Here is a 15,036-nt window from a genome sequence, read left to right on the forward strand (position 1 = left end):
TAAAGGAGCTGCTGCAGCGTCACTGCTTCCTTCTGTATTATAGAAAATAAAGGAGCTAGAACAGCGTCTCTGCTTCCTCCTGTATTATCGAAAATAAAGGAGCTGGACCAGCGTCACTGCCTCCTCCTGTATTATAGAAAGTAAAGGAGCTGGAGCAGGGTCACTGCTTCCTCCTGCATTATGGAAAATAAAGGATATGGAGCAGCGTCACTGCTTCCTCCTGTATTGAATAAAATAAATGAGTTGGAGCAGCGTCACTGCTTCCTCCTGTATTATTGAAAATAACAGAGCTGGAGCTACGTTTTTGTTTCCTCCTGTATTATAGAAAATAAAGGCGCTGGGGCATCGTCAGAGCTTCCTCCTGGATTATAGAAAATAAAGGAGCTGGAGCAGCGTCACTGCTTCCTCCCGTAATTAGAAAATAAAGGAGCTGGAACAGCGTCACTGCTTCCTCCTGTATTATGGAAAATAAAGGAGCTGGAGCAGCGTCACTGCTTCCCCAAATATTAAAGAAAATAAAGGATCTGGTGCAGCGTCACTGCTTCCATATGTATTATAGAAAATTAAGGAGCTGGAGCAGCGTCACTGCATCGTGCTGTATTATAGAAAATAAAGGAGCTGGAGCAGCGTCACTGCTTCCTCCTGTATTATAGAAAATTAAGGAGCTGGAGCAGCGTCACTGCTTCTTCCTGTATTAAATAAAATAAAGGAGCTGCAGCAGCGTCACTGCTTCCTCCTCTATTATAAGAAATAAAGAAGCTGGAGCAGCGTCACTGCTTCCTCCTGTTGTATAGAAAATAAAGGAGCTGGAGCAGCGTCACTGCTGCCTCCTGTATTATCGAAAATAGAGGAGCTGGACCAGCGTCTCTGCTTCCTCCTGTCTTATAGAAAATAAAGGAGCTGGAGCAGCGACTCTGCTTCCTCCTGTTTTATAGAAAATAAAGGAACTGGAGCATCGTCTCTGTTTCCCCCTGTATTATAGAAAATAAAGGAGCTGGAGCAGCGACTCTGCCACCTCCTGTATCATCCACAATAAAGGTGCTGGAGCAGTGTCACTGCTTCCTCCTGCATTATAGAAAATAAAGGAACAAGAGCATCGTCTCTGCTTCCTCCTTTATTATAGAAAATAAAGGAGATTAGATTAGATTAGATTAGATTAGATTACTTACAATGTGGAAACAGGCCCTTCGACCCAACAAGCCCACACCGACCCGCCGAAGCGTCACCCACCCATTCCCGCACATTTACCCCTTTACCGAGCACTACGGGCAATTTAGCATGGCCAATTCACCTGACGTGCACATCTTTGGACTGCGAGAGGAAACCGGAGCACCCGGAGGAAACCCACGCAGACACGGAGAGAATGTGCAAACTCCACACAGTCAGACGCCTGAGGCGGGAATTGAACCCAGGTTTCTGCAGCTGTGAGGCAGCAGTGCTAACCACTGTGCCTTCGTGCCGCCCACTGTTCCACCATGCCGCCCATGGAGCAGCGTCTCTGCTCCCTCCTATATTATCGAAAATAATGGAGCTGGACCAGCGTCACTGCCTCCTCCTGTATGATAGAAAATAAGAGAGAGGGAGCAGCGTCACTGCTTTCTCCTGTATTACAGATAATAAAGGAGCTGGAGCATCGTCTCGGCTAACTCCGAGATTATATAAAATAAAGGAGCTGGAGCAGCGATTCTGCTTCCCCTTGTATTATAGACAATAAAGGAGCTGGAGCAGCGTCTCTGCTTTCTCCTGTATTACAGATAATAAAGGAGCTGGAGCATCGTCTCGGCTTACTCCTAGATTATATAAAATAAAGGAGCTGGAGCAGCGTCTCTGCTTTCTTCTGTATTATAGGAAATAAAGGAGCAGGAGTAGGGTCACTGCTGCCTCCTGAATAAAGAAGAAAAAGTAACTGGAGCAGCGTCTCTGCTTCCTACTGTATTATATAAAATAAAGGAGCTGGAGCAGCGTCAATGCTTCCTCCTGCATTATAGAAAATAAAGGAGCTGGAGCAGCGTCAATGCTTCCTCCTGCATTATAGAAAATAAAGGAGCTGGAGCTGCGTCCCTGCTTCTTCCTGTTTTATAGAAAATAAAGGACCTGGAGCAGTGTCACAGCTTCCTCCTGTTTTATCGAAAATAAACGTGCTGTAGCAGCGTCACTGCTTCCTCCTGTATTATAGAAAACAACGGAGCTGGAGAAGCGTCACAGCTTCCTCTTGTATTATAGAAAATAAAGAAGCTGGAGCAACGTCACTGCTTCCCCCTGTAATATGGAAAATAAAGGAGCTGGAGCAGCGTCTCTGCTTCCTTCTGTATTATATAAAATAAAGGCGCTGGAGCAGCGTCACTGCTTCCTCCTGTATTATAGATGGTAAAGTAGCTGGAGTACTGCAATTAAATAAAATAATGGCGCTGGAGCAGCGTCTCTGCTTCCTCCGGTATTATAGAAAATAAAGGAGACGGAGCAGCGTCACTGCTTCCTCCGGTATTATAGAAAATAAAAGAATTGGAGCGGCTTCACTGCTTCCTCCTGTATTTTTAGAAAATAAAGGAGCTGGAGCCGGGTCACTGCTTCATCCTATATTATATAAAATTAAGGAGCTGAAGCAGCGTCATTATTTCCTCCTGTATTATAGAAAATAAACGAGCTGGAGGGGCGTCTTTGCTTCCTCCTGTATTATGGAAAATAAAGGAGCTGGAGCAGAGTCACTGCTTCCTCCTTTATTATTGAAAATAAAGGAGCTGGAGCAGCGTTACTGCTTCCTCCTGCATTGTAGAAAATAAAGGAGCTGGAGCAGCGTCACTGCTTCCTCCTGCATTATAGAAAATAAAGGACCTGGAGCAGCGTTACTGCTTCCTCCTTTATCATAGAAAATAAAGGCGGTGGAGAAGCCTCACTGTTTCCTCCTGTATTATAGAAAATGTGTTCGCACTCCCACCAATTTTCTGATGTAATGGTACTCTGCACTGAGTCTCCCATTTAGTGTTTCCACCAAATCTCCCATTTACACATATTCCTTTACTAATTCTTCCATTTAGTGATGCCCGAGCCCGATTCGACTAATTCAGAGTGCTCTACTCTAATTCTCCCATTTACTGGTGTTATGCACCCATTCTGTCATTTAGTACCACTGTTCTTCCATTCAGTATTTCCCTGCAACAATTCTCCCATTTAGTATCTGCTAGCAGAATTCTCTGATCTTGCGATCTCTGCATCAAATCTCCAAATTACCGATCCTACACATACCTTCCCTTTCGTGGTAAACTGCACCAACCCCCCCATTTCGGTGGTACACTGTATTGAATCTCGACCACTAATCCTTTGCAACATCTGTCCTGTTTAACGATTCACTGTTGGTGTTCTGCCATTTGCTCAAATTCTCAAAGTTATCAGCACCCTGCACCAGGTCTTTCATTTACTGATACCCCACACCAATTCTCCAAATCAGTGTTGCTGAACACCATTTCCCCAAATTACTGATGTCCTGAACAGGTTCAGTGTTGCCTTACACCAATCCTCGTACCGACTGAGGCCCACGCCTAATTTAGTGGCGCCCTACTCTAAATCTCCCAAAAGGTACTGTCCTGCCCCAATTCTCCCATTTAGTTGCAACACAGCATAACTCACCCAATTAGCACTGAACTGCACTAATTCACCCATTATCTAATGTCCTGTTGAAAATTCTCACATTTCGATAAGCCCTCTCGAAATTTATCCATTTAGTATTTTATTGCAATGACTCCAATTTCGTGTACAGCTTCCAGAATTCTTAAATTTGGGCGTGGACAAGTTGGTCTGAAGGATCTGTTTCCGTGCTGTACATCTCCACAGCACGGCTCTAATTAGTGTTTTCCTTCCCTGCACCATTTCTCCCATTTACCAATCCTGCACTAATTCGGGAATTTCACCAGCTCACCCATTGAGGTTATCCTGCCCCCGTCCTCCCACATAGAATTTAACGGCAAGTGCATGAATCCAATTATTGTTGCCCTGCATCAATTTCTTCCATTTAGTTGTTCCCTGATACACATTTTCAACGTACGGATGCCCTGTTGATTATATTTGTTCATTTAGTGGTGCACTGAACTGAATCTCCAATTTACTGATGCATGCCACATTTCTTTTTATTGATTCCCCGCCCCCTATTCCCCAATTTAGACATTCTCTGCTCCAATTTTCTAATATATCGACACTCCCACCAATTTTCCAATGTAATGGCGCTGTGCACCGAATCTCCTATTTATTGAAACCCACCAAATCTCGTATTGACTCTTACCCCTGTACTAATCCTTCCATTTGCTGATGCCTGAGCCCGATTCTACTATTTAAGGGTGCGCTACTCTAATTCTCCCATTTCCTGGTGCCATGCACCAATTCTCTAATTTAGCTCCACTGTGCACCAGTTCTTCCATTCAACATTTCTCTGCAACAATTCTCCCATTTTGTAGTCTGCTGCCAGAGTTCTCTAATCTTGGAAGTCACTGCATCATATCTCTAAATTCCCCAAACTGCAAATATCCCCCCTTTCGTGGTGAACTGCACCAACTCCCCCATATTGTGGTGCACTGTATTGAATCTGGACCACTAATCCTTTGCAACATTTGTCCTATTTACTGATTCACTGCCCGTGTTCTCCCATTTGCTCTAATTCTCGAAGTTATCAGCACCCTGTACCAGGTCTTTCATTGACTGATACCCCGCACCAATTCTCCAATTCAGTGTTGTTTCGCATCATTTCCCCCAATTACTGATGTCCTGAACAGGTTCTCCACTCAGTGTTGCCTTACACCAATCCTCATACTGACTGATGCCCTCGCCCAATTTAAGGGTGCCCGACTCTAAATCTCCCAAAATGTAATGTTTTGCTCCAATTCTCCCATTTAGTGCAACACAGCATAACGCACCCATTTAGTGCTGAACTGTACTAATTCACACATTATCTGATGCCCTGTTGCAAATTCTCACATTTCGATAATCTCTTTCCCAACTTTTCCATTTAGTAGTTTCTTGCAATGATTCTCCAATTTAGTGGAGAGCTGCCAGAATTCTTAAATTTAGGACAATTTGGATCGAAGGGTCTGATTCCGTGCTGTACATCTCTAAGGCTGTAATTAGTGCTCTGCTTCCCTGCACCAACTCTCCCATTTACCAATCCTGCAGTAAGTCGGGAATTTCATCAACTCACCCATTGAGGTTATCCTGCCCCAGTCCTCCCACTTGGAATTTAATGGCAATGACATGAATTCTCCAATTATTGTTGCCCTACATCAATTCCTTCCATTTAGTTGTTCCCTGATACACATCTTGCACGGTGAGAATTGTTTTCATTTAGTGATGCACTGAACTGAATCTCCAATTTACCGATGCTTGCAACATTTCTTCTTTTTATTGATTCCCTGGCCCCTATTCCCCAATTCAGACATGCTCTGCTCCAATTTTTCAAAATATTGACACTCCCATCAATTTTTTAATGTAACGGCACTGTGGACCAGATCTCCCATTTATTGATTCCCACCAAAGCTCCTATTTATTCATATCCCTGTACTAATTCGTCCATTTACCGATGCCTGAGCCCGATTGTACCATTTAAGGGTGCCCTACCCAATTCTCCCATTTACTGTTGCCATGCGCCCATTCTCTAATTTAGCTCCACTGTGCACCAGGTCTCTCACTTACTGATGCCCCACACCAAATCTCCAATTCAGTGTTGCTGAGCACCATTTCCCCCAATCACTGACGTCCTGAACAAGTTCTCCATTCAGTTTTGCCTTACACCAATCCTCATACTGACTGATGCCCTCGACCAATTTAGCGGTGCCCTACTCTAATTTCCTCATCAAGTATTGTCCTGTCCCAATTCTCCCATTTACTACGAAACTGAAACTCTCCCATTTGGTGCGCACTGCACCAATTTGACAATATCAGATGCCACGTTCAAAATTCTCTTATTTCGATAAGCCCTTGCCCAATGCTTCCATTTTGTGGTTCCTTGGAATGATTCTCCAATTTCGTGGAACGCTGCCAGAATTCTGAAATTGAGTCATAGACAAGTTGGATTGAATTGTCTGTTTCCATGTTGTAAATCTCTATGATCGTAAGACTCTATTTATGGCTCCGCTGCTCTGCACCATATCTCCCATTTACCAATCCTGCACAAATCCTGAAACTGCACCAACTCTCCCATTGAGTATTATCCTGCCCAATATAAATGCACCTGTATGAATTCTCCAATTATTGTTGCCCTGCCTCAATTCCTTCCATTTAATTGTTCCCTGAAACACTTCTTCCACGTACGAGTGCCCTGCTGAATTGTTTTCATTTAGTGATGCACTGAACTGAATCTCTAATTTTACCGAACCTTGCAACATTTCTTTTTATTGATTCCCTGGCCCCGATTCCTCAATCAGGAATAGGTTCTTGTTGCACTTTTGAAACTCGTGTCATAATTTCAAATCTGTATGTTGGGGCAGTAGAATTACCCTTTGGGGACAGCTCTGGCTCGAAGTTAGAAGACAGAGGGTGGTGGGGGAGGGTTGCTTTTCAGACTGGAGGCCTGTGACCAGCGGTGGGCCACAAGGATCGTGCTGGGTCCACTGTTGTTTTGTCATTTATATAAATGATTTGGATGTGGCCCCGAGGATGAATGGATAGTAAGTTTGCAGATGACAGTAAAATTGGAAGTGTCAAGGACAGTGAAGATATTTACCTCAGAGTACAACGGGATCTTGATCAGATGGGCCAATGGGCCAAGGGGTGGCAGATGGAGATTAATTTCGATAAATGTGAGATGCTGCATTTTGGAAAGACAAAAGAGAACAAGACTTATTCACTGAATGGACAAGGTACTGGGGTGTTGCTAAACAAATAGACCTGGAGTGCAGCTTCACAGATCATTGAAGATGGACTAACATTTCGATAGGATAGCGAAGAAGGCGTTTGGCATTTTTGTCTTTATTGCTCAGTTAATTGTGTAAAGGAGTTGGGAGGTCATGTTGCGACATTGGTTCAGCCACTATTGCTATATAGTGTGCAATTCTGGCCTCCCTCCTATAAGAAGGGTGTTGTGAAACTTTAAAGGGTTCAGAAAAGATTTAAAGGATGTTGCCAAGGTTGGAGGGTTTGTGCGAGAGGTTAAGACTGTATAGGTTGAGGCTATTATCACTGGAGTGCCAGTGGCTGAGGGGTAACTTCATAGAGGTTCACAAATTCATGAAGGGCCTCAATAGGGTAAAACGACAGGTAGATTTCCCGGTGGTGGGGGAGTCCAGAAGCAAATAGCATATGTTTACGTTGAGATAGGAAACATAAAAGGAACCTAAGAGATGAAGAAGCGGAGGCTGGTACAATTACAACATTTGGAAGGTATCTTGGTGGGTGTCGGAATTAAAAAGGGTGCACAATTTAATGGGTCAAATTCTGACAAATAGGATGACACTGACATCGGATATCAGCTCGGCATGGATGTGTTGGACTGAATGATTTGTTTCTGAGCTTATATTTCTCTGAGTGGCTTGAGCTCCGGATTGTAGATTTATGAAACAGAAAGTAAAGTATGGTGCAGAGTGAGACCGAGAAATCCAGCTGATCTCATCAGCTTTATCCTGTTTTCCTGATCCTTCTCCTTCAAGCAATGCATTTTCCCGATCCTCATTCAGAATTCCCGGAGCTCTGTAACTGGCCTGGATCAATGTGTGGAAAGTCCTATTGCAGTCCACACGAGATACCTTTCTCACTGCCCTGCTCTCACGGCCTGCAATGCTGCAGACTGAGCAGACAACCCGAAGCACAATGATGAGCTCCTTCCGGCCCACGGCCTTCCTTCTCACTGAATGAAGACAATCACCAGAAGCAAAATCCAGCTCTTGTTGGAGCCTTGAATACCTGACTCTGTCTCACTGAGTGAAGATTGGACTCAGAAACAGAAATGGAATCAACTTCCTATCTGCATTGTGTCACTCTTGAAGATCTCTGTGTGTCTGAATTCAGGTCATTTGATTGGAGACTGTGGATAGCGGGTCCCCAGTGAAATGGAAAGAATGGTGGAGGAGCTCACTGAGGGACATCTCTCAAAGTGAGATTCAGAAAGATGCTACTCCACATTGGAATGGTTTAAGGGGAATTGATGGCTCGGAATAATGTTATACGGATGTTTGTGAAAATTAGGAACTCTGATTGTTTTGAGGCTGGAGTTTATTTTATCCTTTTATAGATTTGACACAGTAATCCTCCCTCCCCACCACTCCAGAAGCTGTTGGAACTGTTCAGTGTTTTCTGCAGCTTCTGTAATTATTACAGGATCCTGATGGGAGCAGTCTCTCACTTTTCGAACAACACAAACCCATCCTTGTGCTGCAACCAACATTTCAATAAGAAATGGGAAGCAGCAGAGGGAAAAGCTTCCGAGATGCTGAGCAATGCTGCCCGGTTCCACACTGCACGGTTCCACACTGCAATTCACAGGATCCATCGCCAGGAAAAGCAAGCAGCAATCTGACAGATCCATTTTACCACAGAATGAAAGATTTATTTCCTCGATATATCCCTGTGCCTTACCTTTAAAATGCTTTTTCCACCCACAACACGGCGATGGCCGGGAAATGAACTCGGGTCCACTACTTGGAAGGGAGCGCTGCTCACCACTATCCCACCATCACCTTGCCAGCAGCTCCCTCCCCATTCCCAAACGCACTTAACAAGGCCGTGATCAACACCAACTGGATTGGGGCTGAAATCCAAACATACACATACTCTGTATCTAACCCAGTGATGGAGCTATCCTGATTGAGTTTGATGTGAACAGGTTGGGGGAAGTGGGAGATTTAATCAGTACCTAACGCCGAGCTCAAAATGGCCTGGGAATTTGAAAAGCTGCAGTGTACAGGGAGATTTACTCTGTATCTAACTCCATTCTCTACCTGCCCTGGAGATTTAAATGGGGACATTTTAATGGGAGCTTTACATTGCATGGAAACCTGTGCTCCCTCTGCCCTGGGAGTGTTTGCTGGGAACACTGTCCAGCCTCTGCGATATGGATCCTATGAAAATTGATGGGAGACAGTGTAAATTGAATTGTCAGGGTTCAATTCCTTCACGTGGATGAGAGAAGGTCTCCAAATGGAATTGTGAGAAAAATTGGTGCCCGTGGGAATGAAGGGTCAGTAACAGAATGAATATACCATTGGCTCACAGACAGCAGACAGGATAGAGGGTAATGAGAGTTTCAGATTGGAGGGAGCTACAGGCACATACAAGTTGGGAACTGTTTTCAGGAAAAGACAATTGATCCCAGGTCACTGCAGAGTGTAATAAACTGATGCCTTTCCCTCACTATCTTCACTTACTGCGTCACTGTCACCCTGGTGCACTCACATTTACTGCGTCACGATATCCCTGACCCCCGCACACTTACTGCGTCACAATCTACCTGAACACCTCACACTTACTGCGCCACTAACAACCTGACCCCATCACACTTGCTGCATCACTATCACTCTGACCCCATCACATTTGCTGCGTCATTATCACTCTGACCCCATCACACTTACTGCATCACCATTACCCTGAACGCTTCACACTTACTGCGTCACTATCACCCTCACACTCACACACTTACTGCGTCACCATCAGTCTGACCCCATCACACTTTCTGCGTCACTATCTCCCAGACACCCTCACATTCACTGCATCAATAGCACCCTGATCCCCTCACACTTATTCCACCACTATCTTCCTGAGCCCAACACACTTACTGCATCACTATCACACTGACCCTCTCAAACTCACTGTGTCACTATCTCACTGATTCCCCTCACAACTACTGCGTCACTATCACCTTGTCCCCTCACACTTACTGCATCACTACCTCCTGGATCCCCTCACACTTACTGCGTCACTATCTCCTTGATCCCCTCACACTTACTGCGTCACTATCTCCCTGATCCCCTCACACTTATTGCGTCACTATCTCCCAGATCCCCTCACACTTCCTGCGTTACTATCACTCTGACCCCATCTCACTTACTGCGTCACTATCACCCCGACCCACTGACACTTACGGCATCATTATCACCCTGATCCCTTCACACCTACTGCGTCACTATCACCCTGATCCCATCACAGTTACTGCGTCACTATCACCATGACACCCTCACAATTACTGCATCATTATCACTCTGATCCCCTCACACTTACTGCGTCACTATCAGCGGGACCCCCACCTCACTTTCAGCGTCATTATCACCCTGACCCCTCACAATTACTGCATCACTATCTCCCTGATCGCAACACAATTACTGCGTCACTTTCACGCTGACCCACTCACAATTGCAGCGTCACTGTCACCCTGACCCCATCACATTTACTGCGTCACTATCCCCTGATCTCAGCACACTTACTGCGTCACTGTCTCCCTGACCCCTTCACACTTACTGCGTCACTCTCACCCTGATACCTTCACACTTACTTCGTCACCATCTCCCTGAACCCTCACAGTTACTGCGTCACTATCACTCTGACTCCCTCACACTTACTGTGTAACTATCTCCCTGACCCCTCACACTCACTGCGTCACTATCACCCTGATCCCATCACACTTACTGCGTCACTCTCACCCTGATCCCATCACACTTACTGCATCACTATAACTCTGACCCCCTCACACTTACTGCGTCACTATCTCCCTGACCCAAACACACTTACTGTATCACTACCACTCTGACCCCCAGACACTTACGGAGTCACTATCTCCCTGATCCCATCACACTTACTGCGTCATAATCACACTGAACCCCTCACACTTACTGCATCACTATCACTCTGACCCGCTCACACCTACTGCGCCACTATCCCCCTGACCCAAACACATTTACAGCATCACTATCACCCAGACCCCCTCACAGTTACTGCATCACAATCTCCCTTCCTGACCACACACACTTACGGCATCACTATCTCACTGATCCCATCACACAATCTGCGTCAATATCACCCTGATCCCCTCACACTAACTGCATCAATATCTCGCTGAACCCATTACACTTACTGCGTCACCATCTCCCTGACCCCTCACACTTACTGCATCATTATTACCCTGACCCCTCACACTTACTGCGTCACTATCACTCTGACCCCCTCACTCTTACTGTGTCACCATCTCCCTGACCCAAACACACTTACTGCGTCACTATCTCCCTGACTCCCTCACACTTACTGCGTCACTATCACCCTGATCCCCTCACACATACTGCGTCACCATCTCCCTGACCCCTCATACTTATTACGTCACTATCACTCTGACCCCCTCACAATTATTGTGTCACTATCTCCCTGACCAAAACACACTTACTGCGTCACTATCACCCTGACCCCCTCACACTTAATGCGTCACTATCTCTCTGATCCCATCAGAATCACTGTGTCATGATCTCCCTTATCCCATCACACTTACTGCGTCACTATCTCGCTGACCCCTTTAAACATACTGTGTCACTATCACACTGATCCCCTCACACTTACTGCGTCATTATCACCCTGAGCCCATCACTCCTCCTGCATCACTATCTCCCTGACCCGATCACATTTACTGCGTCACTATCTCTCTGACCCCTCACACTTACCGCGTCTCTATCAACCTGGCCCCACCACACTTACTGCGTCACAATTTCCCTGAACCCCAACACACTTACTGCGTCACTATATCCCTTATCCCCTCACACTTACTACGTCACTATTACCTTGATCCCCTCACACTTACTGCGTCACTATCTCCCTGATCCCATCACATTTTCTGCGTCACTATCACCCTGACCCCCTCACACTTACTGCGTCACTATGTCCCTGATCCCATCACAGTCACTGTGTCACTATCTCCCTGATCCCATCACACTTACTGCGCCACTATCACCCTGACCCCATCACACTTACTGCATCACTATCTCGCTGAACCCTTTAAACATACTGCGTCACAATCTCCATGATCCCCTCACACTTACTGCGTCATTATCACCCAGAGCCCATCACTCCTTCTACATCACTATCTCCCTGACTCCATCAAATTTACTGCGTCACTATCTTTCTGACCCCTCACAATCACCGCGTCTCTATCAACCTGGCCCCATCACATTTACTGCGTCACTATCTCCCTGACCCCAACACATTAATGCGTCACTATTACCTTGATCCCCTCATACTTACTGCGTTATAATCACGCTGACCCCTCACACTCAATGCACCGCTATCGCCCTGATCCCCTCACGCTTACTGCGTCACCTTCAACTGATCCCCTCAGACTTATTGCATCACTATCTCCCTGATCCCATCACACTTACTGCGTCACTATCACCTTGACATCATCACACTTACTTCGTCATTATCACCCTGACCCCAGCACACTCACTGCGTCACTATCTCCCTGATCCCATCACACTTACTTCGTCACTATCTCCCTGATCCCATCACACTTACTGCGTCACGATCTCCCTGAACCCTTCACACTTACTGCGTCACTATCACCCTGATACCCTCATGCTTACTGGGCCACTATCACACAGACCCTATCACACTTACTGCATCTCTATCACCCTGATCCCCTCACACTTACTGAGGTACTATCACCCTGACCCCATCACACTTACTGCGTCATAATCACCCTGACCCCATCACACTTACTGCATCACTATCACCCTGATCCCCTCACACTTACTGCGTCATTATCACCCTGAGCCCATCACTCCTCCTGCATCACTATCTCCCTGACCCCATCACATTTACTGCGTCACTATCTCTCTGACCCCTCACACTCACCGCGTCTCTATCAACCTGGCCCCACCACACTTACTGCGTCACTATTTCCCTGACCCCCAACACACTTACTGCGTCACTATATCCCTTATCCCCTCACACTTACTACGTCACTATTACCTTGATCCCCTCACACTTACTGCGTCACCTTCAACTGATCCCCTCAGACTTATTGCATCACTATCTCCCTGATCCCATCACACTTACTGCGTCATTATCACCTTGACATCATCACACTTACTTCGTCATTATCACCCTGACCCCAGCACACTCACTGCTTCACTATCTCCCTGATCCCATCACACTTACTTCGTCACTATCTCCCTGATCCCATCACACTTACTGCGTCACTATCATACCGATCCCCTCACACTTCCTGCGTCACAATCTCCCTCATCGCCTCACACTTACTGCGTCACTATCACCCTGATACCCTGATGCTTACTGCGTCACTATCACACAGACCCTTTCACACTTACTGCATCACTATCACCCTGATCCCCTCACACATACTGCGTCACCATCTCCCTGACCCCTCATACTTACTACGTCACTATCACTCTGACCCCCTCACAATTATTGTGTCACTATCTCCCTGACCCAAACACACTTACTGCGTCACTATCACCCTGACCCCCTCACACTTACTGCTTCACTATCTCCCTGATCCCATCAGAATCACTGTGTCACGATCTCCCTTATCCCATCACACTTACTGCGTCACTATCACCCTGACCCCATCACACTTACTGCGTCACTATCTCGCTGACCCCTTTAAACATACTGTGTCACTATCACACTGATCCCGTCACACTTACTGCGTCATTATCACGCTGAGCCCATCACTCCTCCTGCATCACTATCTCCCTGACCCCATCACATTTACTGCGTCACTATCTCTCTGACCCCTCACACTCACCGCGTCTCTATCAACCTGGCCCCACCACACTTACTGTGTCACTATTTCCCTGACCCCCAACACACTTACTGCGTCACTGTATCCCTTATCTCCTCATACTTACTACGTCACTATTACCTTGATCCCCTCACACTTACTGCGTCACTATCTCCCTGATCCCAGCACAATCACTGTGTCACTATCTCCCTGATCCCATCACACTTTCTGCGTCACTGTCACCCTGAGCCCCTCACACTTACTGCGTCACTATCTCCCTGATCCCATCACAGTCACTGTGTCACTATCTCCCTGATCCCATCACACTTAGTGCGTCACTATCACCCTGACCCCATCACACTTACTGCATCACTATCTCGCTGATACATTTAAACATACTGCGTCACTATGTCCATGATCCCCTCACACTTACTGCGTCATTATCACCCAGAGACCATCACTCCTACTACATCACTATCTCCCTGACTCCATCACATTTACTGCGTCACTATCTTTCTGACCCCTCACAATCACCGCGTCTCTATCAACCTGGCCCCATCACACTTACTGCGTCACTATCTCCCTGACCCCAACACATTAATGCATCACTATTACCTTGATCCCCTCATACTTACTGCGTTACTATCACCCTGACCCCTCACACTCAATGCACCACTATCACCCTGATCCCCTCACGCTTACTGCGTCACCTTCAACTGATCCCCTCAGACTTATTGCATCACTATCTCCCTGATCCCATCACACTTACTGCGTCACTATCACCTTGACATCATCACACTTACTTCGTCATTATCACGCCGACCCCAGCACACTCACTGCGTCACTATCTCCCTGATCCCATCACACTTACTTCGTCACTATCTCCCTGATCCCATCACACTTACTGCGTCACTATCTCCCTGAACCCTTCACACTTACTGTGTCACTATCATCCCTATCCCCTCACACTTCCTGCGTCACAATCTCCCTGATCGCCTCACACTTACTGCGTCACTATCACCCTGATACCCTCATGCTTACTGCGTCACTATCACACAGACCCTATCACACGTACTGCATCACTATCACCCTGATCCCCTCACACTTACAGAGATACTATCACCCTGACCCCATCACAATTACTGCGTCACAATCACCCTTACCCCATCACACTTACTGCATCACTATCACCCTGATCCCCTCACACTTCCTGCGTCATTATCACCCTGAGCCCATCACTCCTCCTGCATCACTATCTCCCTGACCCCATCACATTTACTGCGTCACTATCTCTCTGACCCCTCACACTCACCGCGTCTCTATCAACCTGGCCCCACCACACTTAC

This window comes from Chiloscyllium plagiosum, unplaced genomic scaffold, assembly GCF_037043375.1.
Source record: "Chiloscyllium plagiosum isolate Xiang-an unplaced genomic scaffold, Cpla_swu_hap1 HiC_scaffold_46, whole genome shotgun sequence".
NCBI classification, from domain to species: Eukaryota; Metazoa; Chordata; class Chondrichthyes; order Orectolobiformes; family Hemiscylliidae; genus Chiloscyllium; species Chiloscyllium plagiosum.